The 15780-nt window shown below is 33.3% G+C and overlaps 1 long non-coding RNA gene and 1 pseudogene across 1 annotated transcript; both read left to right on the forward strand.

Moving 5' to 3' along the window:
• The first annotated feature begins 1727 nt into the window (after positions 1–1727).
• Positions 1728–6208, forward strand: LOC125586286. Its single transcript, XR_007322795.1, has 2 exons — positions 1728–5522; positions 5910–6208. It is a non-coding gene; the product is annotated as an uncharacterized LOC125586286 (long non-coding RNA).
• A 4948-nt stretch (positions 6209–11156) lies between these two features.
• LOC106444660 lies at positions 11157–12703 on the forward strand (annotated as a pseudogene).
• The last annotated feature ends 3077 nt before the right edge of the window (positions 12704–15780 follow it).

Below are 15780 nucleotides of genomic sequence, written 5' to 3' on the forward strand. Positions count from 1 at the left end.
AGTAGTAAGCGGCGGTGAGTGGTCGGTATATAGTAACTGTACAAATATCAATTTTAAAGTTTTCTTTTAACATATGGGAGTGATATGCATAATGATATTACAAATCCTACACTTTTATGTACCCAAAACATGATTCAATTAATATTAATAAAACTAGTGTGGGTATTAATACATTACTTATGTCGTGTTACTCTAAGTTAAGTTAGACGTTAAAGACTAGACTTAGGCCTTCAGGTCTTCGTGTCGTTGGTTCCTTTCGGGACTGAATACTTAGGGTCCTAGATATTTGAATCTAACTCGGTACGTATTTGGAAGATTTGGTTCGGGTTCAGGTCAGTTTATTTCGGATCCAGATATGTTCGGGTCCATAGTTAAACTACGTATAATTTTTGGATCCGTAGCCGACTCGGGTGGAGTTTAGATATTTAGGAACTGAAAAATTTGAAATACCAATTCCATCAAAATTTAACCAAAATCTGTCATTCTATCTAACATTTTGCAAAATAATTAAACATAAACTATTAATAATTTAAATTAAACATTTTTACACTCTAAATTTAACATTCAATTAGATCTCGACCCGCGTAACCGCGCAGATTTTTATTTTCATTTATTTTTATATAAACATTTTATTTTCAATTCTAAATTGGTATATATTATAATATATATATATATATATATATATATATATATATATGTGTGTCAAATTTTTAAAACATAATAAGTTAACAGTATATTTTTTTCATTGAATAGATTGTTTCAAACTTTCACATGTATACAAATATCTTCTTATATATATATATTTTTTTCGGATTATTAAAATCGTAACTATATATATAAAGATTAGTAAAATATTATTTTATTGTCATATTCTAAAATATTGTAACATTTCACAAATTTAGAAAGTTTTAAAAAAAAAAAAACTTTTTGCTTCATAGATTTATATTATCGAGTAAATAATTAAACATTTAGTTTTTGTTTAATTTTTAAAATAAACTATATAGTTTAAAATTTTTTTTCACTGGTTTAAGGTAGTAAAGATTAATCATTGTTAGATAATATAATTTTTGTTATTTAAAAAAATCTTTATAATTTTAAAAGTTAACATCGATAATTATTCAAATAATTAACATATGGAGGTATAGTATTACAACATTAAATTATATCTATTTAATTTATACTATCTATAAATACAATGGATTATTTATTGTTTAAATCCAATTATTGATAGCCCAATAAAAATTTCTGGTAAGCCCAAAATTTAAATGATATATAAGATTAGAGATTAAATTTAACACGACTTTCTAAGAATATGTCCATTAGGTCTATCTTTTAAAAAATCACACATGAATCAAAGTTATGAATTTTGTTTTAATATATAAGAAGTTTCATATTACCTAAAAATAGTTACAAAATATAATGAAGATTGCTAACAAGAAGACATTTCAACTAAATCATAAACTTTAATATAGAAAATAGAACACATGAATCAGTTCTTATTGGATTAGGTCTATTCAGTCAGAATAAAGATTCGGGTCGACTCGGATCGTTTCTTTTTGGTTCCGGTTTTTGGGGTAAAGAAATTTTAGACCTAATTAAGTACTTACAAATTTTTGGTTTGGTTTCGTGTTAGGTATTTTCTGGTCGGTTCTGATTCGGAGTTTTGTATCCGGATAAATGCCCATGCGTATTGATGACCATGATATGTACTATAGTCGTTTTTTTTCTTATTTTGGGTCCATTTCTAATACATAAATATCCTGCGATTTTGATTATTTAGTGAAGCAATAAATACAATATTTTTTAAAAAAAATATGAACTCTTTCTTCTACATGAAACAAAAGTAAAATTAAAAAAAAAAGGATGAAGTATCCAAAGTGAAATTCAAAACATCACATATAAATTAATTGACTTTTCGAGTGGAGTGAAAGTATTGGTTTTGTTGAACCGGATACTACAAATAAAACCAATTTAAACCCAAAAAAATTCCCTTATATAATAAGATGATCAGAGTGTTGAAACTTCTTCATAATTCTTTTGCAATATCTCACGAGTATTCACACTGATTCCTCGATAAGATCTATAAGTACGTACCTGAGGCATACAGTTCAAAGCATTTTCCTATTGGAGGGTTGTTGGATGACTCCTTCAGAAATACCAACTACCAATGTTGAGACCGCAGTTCGGAGTGGAGGAGTGCCGGCACTCCGAACTGCGGTCTCAACATTGGTAGTTGATATTTCTGAAGGAGTCATCCAACAACCCTCCAATAGGCAAATGCTTCATTGTACGGTGCCTTCGGTACGTTCATGACAAGGGAGGAAGTTATAAATTATGTAACACATATGAGGATTTACCAAGCTATTGTGGATCGAGTCTTCAGCCAATTCTTGGCATTTATGCCACCAGCTGCATGGCAAATGTATTTGACTGAGACCGGAGCCGCTCTTGAGGAGGAGGGAGAGGAAGAACGTCAACAACGAGATGAGTGTACCAAAGGGGATCAGGTCAGAACGCTGGCACAAGTGGAAGTGGAAGCGATCATCAGTGAGAAGGAAAACAAATTAATATTCGGAAGTGATCATCCGTGTCTTGTGTTTTAACTGTGTGACTAGATTCTGGGCGGGTATATTTTTGTTTTATTTTATTTTTAATTTTAATTTTATGTTTGTGTTGTTTTAATCATATTTGTGTTAAATGTTACTTTAATATAATTTTTGATAACTATATTACATATGTCAAATTGCATAACTGTGCATTTGTGAGATATATACATCAGATGTTTTACACATGTATATATAATATAATTAATAAATTTAATAATTAAAAGATATACACATTATAAAATAGTTTTGAATCTATCAATACGTAAGCATGAATATAATCGAATATAGGAGCTACATAAGGAGCTAAATAACTGAGAAATTGAAAACTCTCTAAAGATAAAATTGTAGTTCAAATAAAAAAAAGCATTATAAGCATCTTCAAAGGTAGGATACAAAACTCCATTAACAGTTCGTATATCTGTGTAGCTGGTTGATACTTTGTTCTTGTTTAAAAGAAAACTCAGATAAAACAATTCGCTTGTGTTGGAGTTATTTTAAGTCATACATAACTCGCTAGATGACTAACCCGCCGCGGTACGGGATAAATATTGAGGTTTAATTTTTTTATTATTAATTTTTTATTATTAATTTATTATTATTATTTTTATTTTAATTATTATGTTATTAAGGTTTAACTATAAACGTTAGTTTAGACTTTAGTCTTACAATATTTTTAGAGTTTTTAAGCAGACATAAAAAGACGTAAATAACACTGCATTGGTAATCAAAGTTCAAATAAAACCAAACACTTGCAAAGAACAAACTTACTGGAAACAGAAAACAACAAACTTACTGGAAACAGAAAACGACAAACATAAATCATAATGAAAACATAAAAACAGAAAACGACAAACACAAAGCACAATTCCACACTTCCTTAGCCACTTTTGTTCGAGTTTCACTGCTGCTTGAGACCTTTTTCTTTTTTTCACAAACACTCTGGTGCAATGTTTCTTTGATGACGAAGTGAGTTCAGTTGGGTCGTTGGTTATGGCAATTTCATTGCGTTTAGATGATGGCGTTGTTACAGAGTCCTCGTTGACTTCACTTCCCATCAGTAGAAATGAACCCTACAATATAAACTCAGTTATCAAATAGTTGCGGTCCTTAAATTAAAATTAAAATTTTATATATGAATAAGACAAAAGATACCTGTTCACCACTATAATTTGTAGTTTTAGTTTCAGATGGAGTACCCGATTCTGTGACACCAGCAGTCAATAGCATACTTAGTTCACTCCATACTTTACCAACCTTAAAACTCCCACTTTTGCTTGTATGATTGTCTTTCTCAATGAAAACTCCAAACATGAAAGTTTTACCAACCAAAGAAGTAATAGCTTCAGGAAATGAATCAATATCTTCTAGCTGTATAATGAATGTAGAGTTACATAATAAATTACTTGCATCTGTAAAATAAATGTAGTTATAATTAATAGTTTATGAAATAGAGTATACCTCATCAAATGAACCATCGAGAAGGTTGAGAGCAGTCTCAGGCACAATTCCTTGTGCAGTCCAGTCCAATAACATGAGGGTAGCTTCTCCAGTACCATCCTTAACCTTCACATGAATCTTGAACCTACATAATATAATAAACATAATCAAATTACGTATGCAAATTTTTTGACTATTCATAAACTGTGTTTTGTAAAGTAAACTTACTTTGGGGAGACATCTGTAACTTTATGGTTGCAACCTTCACACCACCAAACATGAGATTTAGTCTCTTTTCCGTTGACTGTTTTCACTGAAGTTGAAAACGGAAGAACCTTTTTTCCCAGGCAAGCATTGCATCCGAAAAAGTACCATCCCCAATCCTTATCAATTGCATAGATTGTGCTAATGATTCTGCATTGCCCAATCTACATTTATAATATATACAAATTAGTGTTTGACAAATAAATCACTACTATAACATATATTGAATCGATAAATATAACCTGAGATGATGCAAGAAGCTCTGCAATGTCTTTCTGAGGGAAAAGCAACCACTTATCACGTCTTAATTCCCTCTCAATTTTATCTTTTTCAGATTGAAATGTTGTCAAAGCATTGGACGGTTCAACCCTGTAAAAACATAAATTAACATAGATTCGTCATAATATTCCTTGAGCTTTATCTAATTTATTAATCTGTTATCAAAACCTTTTCAAAAACTCATCTGTCTCCTTTATTGGTGGGTTGAAAACGACCTGAGATGCATCAAACGCATTGGATATCTGAACCTGGTCTGCATATTATCAATAGTAATAAAAAATCAGTAACGCTCTTATTCAAGAAAAATAATAAACACTGTATTATTTTATATAAAAAGAAAATGATATGAGATTACTTCGATAGGTCCCGATTTTAGCAAAACGTATTAGGCATACAACAATTTCTTCTTCAGATTGTTGGCTGAAACTGTGTATTGCTTCAGCAAACTTTCCCCAAAGGCAGCAAGGTATCTTTTGATCACTGTTGAAAACATATATTAATAGCTTAAAAAATATATGATATAAGAAATACATAAATTAATATATTACTTGATGTCTCTCAAGCTGAACTCGATTTTCTTTCTTTCTTTACCGTGACACTACACAGTTTCCAGATCTCCCAACTCAAACACTTGTCCAATAACATCTGATATTGTACACATCATATGTAAGATTCGTAAAACACTTTAGAAAAATATAGAAGTAAAAATTTGTATGAATGTATTAAACTAACCAATTAAGTTGGTTGTATCAAGTTTTCCACTTTGAATGCTTTCAAAGTCAACCAAACTAAGGAACATTTTTTCCTCTTGCAGTGTTGAAGGAGTAATGTCAGTGGTGGGAATGAAGACAATCTTGTATTGGTGATTTGTAGTCTTGTAACTACCGCCATTATTAGTCACCAAGAAATTGTCAATGTTTCTCCAAGCACCAACAGGTACTTTTTTCTCCAAACGATCAAAGTATGTCTTCTTACATGATGCATGAATCTTGTTACCCTTCAATATAATAAGAATAAACGGATTAGATAAAAATTTAAAATATAGATGTATTTAGGAATCATTTGTTTCCGCAACAATAAATAAGAGAACATGATTTAGAAAGGTGTTTGCCATTTAGATGTAGTTACGAATAGTGAGAACAAAATAACAGAAAGAATCATAAGAAAGTTTAGAGACGTACATATGCATCAGAGAAAACGATTTCAAGGTTTCTCCTGAAAGAGGTGTGAACTGCTTCCAAGTATGAAGGACCTTAACTTGTAGACGCCAGGAAGTTCTGTACGGACGAACTTGATTGACAAAGCTGAGTTCCATAATTGCAGTGCAGTTTCTGTAAAGATTGAAGGTGTGGTGGAGTTATGCGTAGACTGCAATATTTATAAGTGCAGTTTCTGTAAAGATGGAAGGTGTGGAGATTTTTCCGGAAATATAGTAGTGGTGATGTTACGTGATTAAAGGAATAAAATACTCAGAAAAGTATTTATGTTCTATCTTTTCAGAAATCATGGGGTTTTTTATTTAATTATTATTTAGGAAATTGTAGTGTTTGTATTTATAATCTGGGTTATAATATTTTCCTACAATGATGTGGAAAATTCACTGAATCATATGGTGACGTAAAGAACTTGAGCAATTTCACATTTTTTTAATTATATTGTATTAAAAAAGTTTGACGTAAAGAACATGACAAATTTCACATTTTTTAATTTTTTTTTTAATTTTATGAACTTGAACAATTTCACAATGCAAGGAAAAACAGCGTTTTTTGTTATTTCTGCTTATTTGGTAGTAGAAAATCGTGGAAATATAGTGGGTAAGAAACCAACCACGTTCTTTTTATAAAAATGAAAAAGGCAATTAGAAAAAAAAAACTGTTTTTTAAACGGACATCACGTAACTGTGTGATATATTTGAATTGTATAATACGATACAATTATGTAAAAGTTGGTTTTTTAAAAAAGGAAGGTTCAGTGGCAAAAAAAGTAATATTCCAGGTATGGGTAGGGTTAAAAGATAGGAATGATCCTGAATTAATAATATTGATATGACCCTTGTTGGTTATATCTTTGTGCGCTTAATAATGTTTTCTTTTTGATAAGTAAACAATCAAATGCGCTTGATAATGTGTGTTCACTTGTATTTTTTTCTTTCTTTGTGTGCTTAATTGTGTTTAATTATCCTGTTCTGTTTGTGTATAATTAATATAATGATGTTTATTATCCAATATTTTGATTCTTGTTTTATTTGAGAGAGAGCGAGAGAGAGATGTGGATTTGATTCATATGATAAAATGAGACCCCTTCACATCTGCATAACATTTTCTGTAAGTGGTTAGAAGAATCCTTTTCTAAGATATCTTGAAGTAGCTAGTAATAGTTTTTAGATTTGGAATATTATGCTATTGATCGATCATAGTTGATTGTGAAATGGAATTTAATTGTTACTGTTGATCGATCATGATTGCTTTTGAAATGGAATTGAATTGTTAACTGACGTCATATATGTGAGTCCTTGCCCTGTTCCGTAGAGTAACCTTTTGATCTGTCTGTTATTTGTTTGAAAAAGAGTAATCTTTGTTTCTTCTGGTTGCTTGTATTACTATAGATAATATATATACTAATAGGCTACTAGCTTTTATGCTTGTGAAATGCAACTGAAACTAGTATGATTTCCCGTGCTATGCACGGACATTATTTATATGAACTAAAATATTTACAATGAAAGATGTTTTAAATTAAAAAATAGAAGTTTGCTGATTATATCTTACAAATGTCTAAGAAAAAATATAAAATATTAATCTATTTTCCAAAACCAAACAAAAATACATTAAGTATGAAAAAAATTTGAAGGAAAGACAATTATAGTTCCAACTTTAATTTTTGTAGATTATTTACATTAGTCTTTTGCTTCTCCTACTTTTATTTATTTTTGTTGTACCTTTTACATTTCTTTATTTTCATTGTTATAACATTTTTCTTCTAAAAAAGCCACAAATTTGGTAACACTATTTACATAAATAATAAAACTAAAACATGCAAATAGTATTCATCTCTCTATCATCAAATTAAACTAACATATTTCTATAAAGCTAAAACACATAAAATTAGTCTTATCAAGATATATCTTCTTCTAGACAGTAGAAGTGAGTCACACTGGTTTCTCTTATCACACGAGTTCCCTAAGTCTTCATCTCTCTATCAAATTAAAATTATGCAGACATTAATCTACAACACTTTTTAGAAATTATAACTTTAATTCGAATATACGTACCTTCTCATCCACAAAGAATACTTCCATCCTAAGGGCAGCTTAATGTTTATGTTTGGGATATTAGTCTTAAACCCGGGATAGCAGAGCTCTAATTTGTTCTTCTTTTTGAAAAAATAAGCTGAGAGATAGGAATCTATTCCAATGGGATATTCAACCTAAAATATACACTAAGAGTCAAGAGATTATTTATTTGAGAAGAAGAGAAGAATCACGCTAATTATACGTAGATATCATAAACTTGTATTACTTTTTTTGCTTCACTGAAAACTCAAAAAAATGAGAAATATATGAAACGATAGAGAAGGAGAGAAAATATAAGAAAACTGTTAAACTAAAAGATATATAGCAGATGAAACGGTTAAAATGAAAGGGGATTTATCAAAGCCATTCCTTGTTGTGTGGTAGTGGTTAGTTGAGAAAAAAATGGGACTTTAGGTTTTTGGATAAAAAAAAGAACGTGGGTAAAATATCTAATGTTGAAGAAAGCTTGGATAAATATGACCGTAAGAAATTTTTCAGTTATTCTTCCATTTCAAATTTGTCTCATTTATATTTAAATTATTCTATAATAGTTTGTATTTCTTTTTTGTGCTTAGAAATACTGATGATGGTTACAAATAAATTCTAATACAATTAGTCATTTTGTTATATATGCACGTGAGTAGTTTAATTATAAACATATAATATGATATTTTCTTTTATAAATGAAGTGAAATGAAATCTCCGCTAATCGAGATGTAAATATATCTATGTGTTAGTGTAGTGTTCTTCATTAGTTTTTGATTTTATGAATATGGTGTTAATACATCATTTTGTTTTTAAGTTTCCGTGACGTGATGATGCTTTATGTTACTTGCATTATATAACTTTTTACAATAATTTATATGGTTGAAATCAGAAAATAGGAGATAACAAAAAATATTTCAATCGGTTGTTTTTTTATAGTTAAAGATTAGAAGTCGGAGAAAAAGTAGGAGATGAGGAAAACAAATTCAATTAATTTTTGATTTTTTTATATTTTTGCCACATGTCAAGATTTGTCATAGACTTGTGCTTTATTATATAAGAGATTTGATTTGCGGAATCACAAGTCCGTTTCAGACCACCATTAATCCTAGCACCCCATTTGGGGTGCTTAATTTTTATTTTTTTTTTAGTTTTTTCTCTGATTAAAAAAAAAAAATTAAAAACGAACCAATCGCTGGCTGCCACGTGTCAGTGGGACTCGCGATACAGGGCTAACACCGGTACTTAATTAAGCAGAATAAGCACAGGTGCTTAGTTTTTATGTGGGTCCCACCCACTATTATATTAATTTTTTGTTAAGCACCCCGTCTAAGCAGCCGATTAATCCTGCTCTCAGTGAGAACTGATTAAAGAGTAACCGTATCTGTTTTTGAGTTTGAAAAAGAGTAATCTTTGATTCTTGTGGTTGCTTGTATGCTTGTGAAATGCAACTGAACTCTGCGGAATGACTAGTCCGTTTCAGTATGAACCAAAACAAAACTTGAAAAGAGTAACCGTCGGATCTTTGTTTCTGAGTTTGAAAGTTCAGGTAGTTATGAACTGTGATTTGTGAGCTTCTCCTAGAACCCCAAACGATTTGTGATTTGTTACTTGAGGATAGTAACTTTGCTTGGCTATAGTTTTGTTGTTATTTGTATTTGGCGGTGTGTGGTACTGGCTTCCAAGGGTGTGTGCATTAGTTGATTATTCACAAGTTTTACGTTATTTCATCAGTAACACTTCTTTGCCTATTTGTTTTTAATATTTATAAAGAGGTATAGGATCAAGCTATCATCACAGCACATGGCATCCACGGAGACAAATGGTCTGTAAACGCTAAGCTCCTCCTAGGAAGAACAGATAATGATGCCCTGCCTGTTCAAGGAAAGAGCATAACTAATGTCCTGCCTGAACAGATACATCATGCCACCAAACTTGTGCTTCACGAAACCCTGGCCTCCTCCTTGGCCTTCATTAAACTATCGATAGAGAGTAAAATTCTCTCGTGGGCGCGTTCTCACTCCTCCTTGTCTGTTGGGTATGGGTCTGACCCTCCTAAAAGGTCCACATGATGATTGTCCTGACACATGATCAAAACAAATGAGCTCGGCTCGTCGACTTGCGAGCCAGTAGTAGACTCGACTTCGGACTATTTTTAGCCGGCAGAGCGAACGACCGTATAAGTCTTTGGCTCGACGACTCGGTTCAGCGGCCCGACACCTCGGCCCAATCGTCGAGAAGGCCCATTAGGTCAAGTCGGATTAGGTCAACAGAAGAACGTCTATAAAAGGAGGAGGAGAGACAACGATGAAGGAATCCGCAAATCACCAAACACTTACTTTCGGCTAGAAACTAGGGTTTTACATCTTATTCTTGCCGACTTGTATTCTCCGGCAAACCAGCTTTCGCCGGTTCATTTCCTTGTTTTCCCCTCCTTGTAATACGACTGGGCGTTCACTTGATCTAATAAAACATGTCGTCCTTTTCACTTTACTAGTTTATACAGTCTCGGTTCAAACATTGTCCATAAACAATCTATTCTGCGGTTTGTACCACATCATCTCTGCCAACAGCCTTGAATCCCTGGAATCCCTCCGCACCAGATGAGGAGGTTTTCGACGCCGGCTGCCTTCAATCCTAGGAGACATTGATTGATAGCATCAACAACACAAATTAAATGAATGAATGAATGAATTTAGGGTTAGTTACTCGAGGTCTGTGTCTGTGACTTCCTTCAGGAAACGAATAGATTGCTCTTGGGCCATAATCATCGCCTCCTCTTCTGAGTCACTCAAGTAGGCCGTCGATGACATCTGTTTTACCCCCATCTTCGCCGCTGCCTTCTTCAAAACCATCACCTCCTCCATCTTCTTCCCCCGCTACCGGCGTCCTCGGTAATCATCTCCTGGTCGTCCCAAGTCGAATTCATCTTACCCTTCGCCGCTGAATCCCTGGAAGCCCTCCGCTTTGAATGAAGCGGTCTTCGCCGCTGGCGTATAGACTGCAAGTGGGCGATTGCCATCGTCTCCTCCTCGTCTGAGTTACTCATTTGCAGAAACCCTAGAAACGTATTCTTTTCTACAGCACGTTTTTGACTAAAACCACCTTTATCGGCCCAAGTGACATGTTGGTTTTTCAGTATCACCTTCATTCTTCAAGTCCACCTTTAATACATTCTTTTTTTTTTTACATTTGTGTTTTCTGCACTGAACTATTTGTTTCTACTTTCTCTTCCTATCTCTCTCTACAAATCTAATTACCACCCCGAGACTAGTTGAAACCCTAGCGTTTCGGGAGCATGTATAAGGAGAGTGGATTGAAGTCGGAGGTAGTCGATCGTTTGGATAATGGGGCGTTTCATCCGATGTTTCAGACTGTCAATGGAGCATCGAACTCCCTCATGCAATTGCACGACCACATCAATCGTGATTCACTTTCTGACGGTAACCATTCCTTCTTTCCGTACCTAGGGTTTGCTTCTGGTCTCTTCATTTTTGGGATTCACTTTTTCCTCCTTGTTTCTTTCTTATAGAGTTAACTTCTGGATATTTCTGGGCGTTTCTTCTGTTTTTGGTATTATTAGCTGTAGATGCATCAGACACAGACAGCAAAGAATCTGGGATCAGTGGTTCTGATGTAAAGGACACCTCATGGATATCTTGGTTCTGCAACCTACGTGGGAACGAGTTATTCTGCCAAATTGATGATTATTACATTCAGGATAACTTTAATTTGTGTGGACTCATCCATAAGTTCCCTACTATGACTATGCCCTTGATTTGATTTTGGATGTTGATCTTACTCATGGTACGTCTTACCCTTACTTACTATGGTGTTGATGTGTTTTTTTTCTTGAGTGTTGATTTGGCTTGACGGGTAACAGGTGAGAGGTTTACAGAGAAATAATATGAATTGGTCGAGTCAGCTGCAGAGATGCTATATGGGATGATTCATGCTCGTTACATATTAACAAGCCAAGGGCTGGCTTCTATATATGGTAAAGAAGCTTTTCTCTCTTTTTTATTTATTTAACAAATCACAGTAGAACATCCACCAATTGATTTTGCAGTTAGACAAATACAAAAACTATGACTTTGGAAGATGTCCAAGAGTTAATTGTTGTGGCCAGCCTTGTTTACCGATTGGTCAATCTGATATCCCTCTAGCAAGCACCATTAAGATATACTGCCCCAAATGTGAAGACGTGTATTACCCAAGATCAAAATACCAAGCAAGTATCCTTTTTTTCTTGTTTCAGTTACATCCCCATTTATATATATACACAATGCTTAATATTGAGTATATAGCCTGGTTTTGCTTTTCTCTCAATAAATATTCTTACACTATGATGTGTTGTTTCTGCAATCTTTGTTTTTGCCGTCCTTTAACATAAAAAAAAAAACAGACATAGATGGAGCTTACTTTGGGACAACGTTTCCACATCTGTTCCTGTTGACGTACGAAGATCTGAAGCCACGAAAAGCCTCGCAGAGCTTCGTTCCTAAAGTGGTTGGGTTCAAGTTACACAAGCCGTAAAGGAAAGAAAGTAGAGGAACCAAGTACAAGAGGATCCTCGCATTTGTCAACTTACCATTTATGAATGCATTCACACTTGGAAACACCAACAACTATATTATTTCGGCCACTTTCTAAAGACATTTCCAATGAACTTCGACGTCCCAAAACATCATACTTTTCCACAAAACTCTCAAGACTCCAGAGAATCATCACGTTTAATATTTTGGATAAGAAAGCCATTTAAGGCTGACTCCTTTCATTTAGTTTATGTTATTTCTTTTTGATATTTAGCTATCATTGTTCCTAGAGCTTGTATAAGCGTAGAAGCGACCACTGTATTATTCACCTTTCAATCATCTAAGAAATATAAAGTTCATTATGTTTTTCTAAAAGAAGAGTTTTAAGTTAAATCTTATTTTTAAAACTCGGTGAGTGATTCATTGTTTCTATTGATTTAGTCGTGAAGTTTTTGAAGAAAAAGAAGCTAAATCGAAGTCTATTAAAGAACTAGATTTAATTCCTAGGTGGGAGAGGTGTAGTCCACGATAGGCCCTCTCCCGGATATTCATACGAACGGATCTGTAGCCATGGTGAGCAGAACAATGTGACTTAGTTTCTGCAGCATAAGAATCGAATTCAAAATGTGTTTGTATCCAGAATCCGTCCACTACCACTGGATATCCAGATCCCGCTCAATCATGAAGTTTGTTTGTGTGATTTAAACAACTTCAATTTATAGATTGAGAGAGTCAATAAAGAGAGTCAATCACCATCATCATCATCACTTTTACAGTCATCCATCATCTACACAACTTGTTTAATCTCTTGATCACTCTTTGAAAATAATAATGTTTAAAATTGTTTATTTAAATTTTGAAATTTGGGTGTTTATTTAAAATTAATTTTACTCAAATAATAATATTTTACTTGAATAATAATATTTTACTTGAATAATAATATTTAAAATCAAATTATATTTAAAATTGAGTGTTTATTTAAAATTGTTTATTTAAAATCAGTTTTACTTGAATAATAATAATATTTAAAATCAATTTTTTTTTTCGACAAACTTAAATTTTATTAATATGAAAGCATAATATCTGAATACAAAGTTGGAGTTAACCACTTAGGTGGATAAACTTTACAATTTTCAAAAATAGAATTTGTTGGACCATGTCGAACAATTTCATGGGCGGCTTGATTTCCATTACGTTTGACAAAAGTAAATGTTGTTGTAGAAAGCTTATTCTTCAAGCTAGTAATTTGTTCAAGAAGATTATGAATGGTTGAGTTCGTTAGTTGATCATTGATCGTTTTAACCAAGATTTCTGAGTCCCCTTCGAAGATCATATTGCTATATCCTCCTATCCAAACATTCTGCATTGCCACAAGTAAAGCCATTGTCTCTGAAACTAAACTGGAATTAAAGAACCCCAAATTAGCCGAACCCCACATATAAGGATGACCATAACAGTTCCGGATAATCCATGCACCTCGAACTTGGTTCGAATTTATATCATATGCTGCATCGTAATTACATTTTAGAAAACCTTGATCTGGACGTTTCCAGGACGATAAGGCATGCAAAGAAGAAACTGCGATTGTATTGCTTACTGTAGGAGATGATGAACATAAATGAGATATCCATTCTCTAATGTCAGCGCAAGCATTGTCCACTGTGACATTTGGTTGCAGTATTTGTTTCCTATAGAGAAGAAAATTCCTCTTTTTCCATATACGCCATAGTAACCAAAAAGGTAATAACCGTTGATACAACGAAAGAGATTGTACTCCTTGAATATGAGCAGAAACCCGATTTTATTGTCCATAGAATCATTTGTTAATAATGGAGCCGTAAAAGGTAGATTTGAAAGTCTCCAAATACATATTGAATCTGGGCACGTGAAAAAACAATGGTCGATTGTCTCTTCTGCCAATCCACATCTCTGATAGATAGGATCTAAATTCATTCCTCTTGAATTTAGTCGTGTAGTTGTTCCAATAGCCTTTGATAGAATACGCCAAACAAAATGGTTAAGTTTGGGCATTATATTTAATTTCCAAATCTTATCCTTTAGAATAGGATCACCATAAGGAATCGGAGGAGCTTCAATCAAAAACTTTGGTGCATGCCTAACAACCTTATACCCAGAAGACACCATATAGTTTCCATCTCGTGTATGACTCCAAATCAACTTATCTTCTTTCTCTGTTTGGCTTAAATATATCTGGCTTACGAGATGTTGGTCCTCGTCGCATAAATAGGACTGTAGCGCCACCGGATTCCAATGTTTGTAAGGTGAAGTTGTAATCAGATAACTAACAAGTAAATCACAATTCATTGTTGTAGAAGCAGGCTGAGGTGGAATAACAGGTAACCAGTTATCTTTGAAAACTCGTATATCTTTGCCATCTCCCACAATGTAGCTACATCCTTTCTTTAAAATCTCAATACCAGCAAGCAAAGATGCCCATCCATATGACTGCTTAGGACATGTTTTCCCTTCTAGAAGTTGTTTTCCTTTAAGATATCGGGCTCTATAAAGTTTGGAAAAGAGACAGTTTGGTTTTGAGTAGATTCGCCATGCTTGTTTGGCAAGCAAAGCATCATTAAATTTGGGTAAATCTTTGAATCCAAGCCCTCCTTCTTTCTTCGTATACTGTAATTTTTTCCAAGCCACCCATGGTAAACCTTTAAGATCATTTTTACCCCACCAGAATCTCATTAAGATGGCATCTATCTCTTGTGTTGTTGCCACAGGGAGTTTAAAATGTGACATAGAATAGATAGGGGTTGATACAGCAACCGATTTGATCATAACTTCTTTACCAGCTGGTGAAAGAAATTTAGTACTCCAATGAGACGTTCTCTGTTTAACACGTTGAACAACGGTACTAAACATTTCTTTTTTTCCGTCCAAACTATTCTGGAAGACCCAAATACTTCCCACCACCACCATGATTTGAAATTCCAAGAATGTGTTTCAAGGAGTCTTGTTTAGAACCATGAACCTTAGAACCAAAAGTTATTACTGATTTGTCTTGATTTATTTTTTGACCAGAGCATTTTTCATAGATATCAAACACTTCTTTTAGAGCTTTGCAATTTTTTTGATTAGCAATGCAGAAAAAGAGAGAGTCATCCGCAAAAAATAGATGAGTAACAAATGGAGTTCCTTGTCCGATTTTAATACAATTTATTTTCTTACGCCGAACTTGAACATCAATTAGATGACTCAAAATATCAGCACAGAGAATATATAGAAATGGAGATAATGGATCCCCTTGACGTAACCCCCGCTGTGGAATGATATGTCCTTGAGGAACACCATTAATAAGCACTGAATATTCAACTGTACTGACCAGAGCCATTACCCAAGTTATCCATTTTTCTGCAAA

Source organism: Brassica napus, chromosome C4, assembly GCF_020379485.1.
Source record: "Brassica napus cultivar Da-Ae chromosome C4, Da-Ae, whole genome shotgun sequence".
NCBI classification, from domain to species: domain Eukaryota; kingdom Viridiplantae; phylum Streptophyta; class Magnoliopsida; order Brassicales; family Brassicaceae; genus Brassica; species Brassica napus.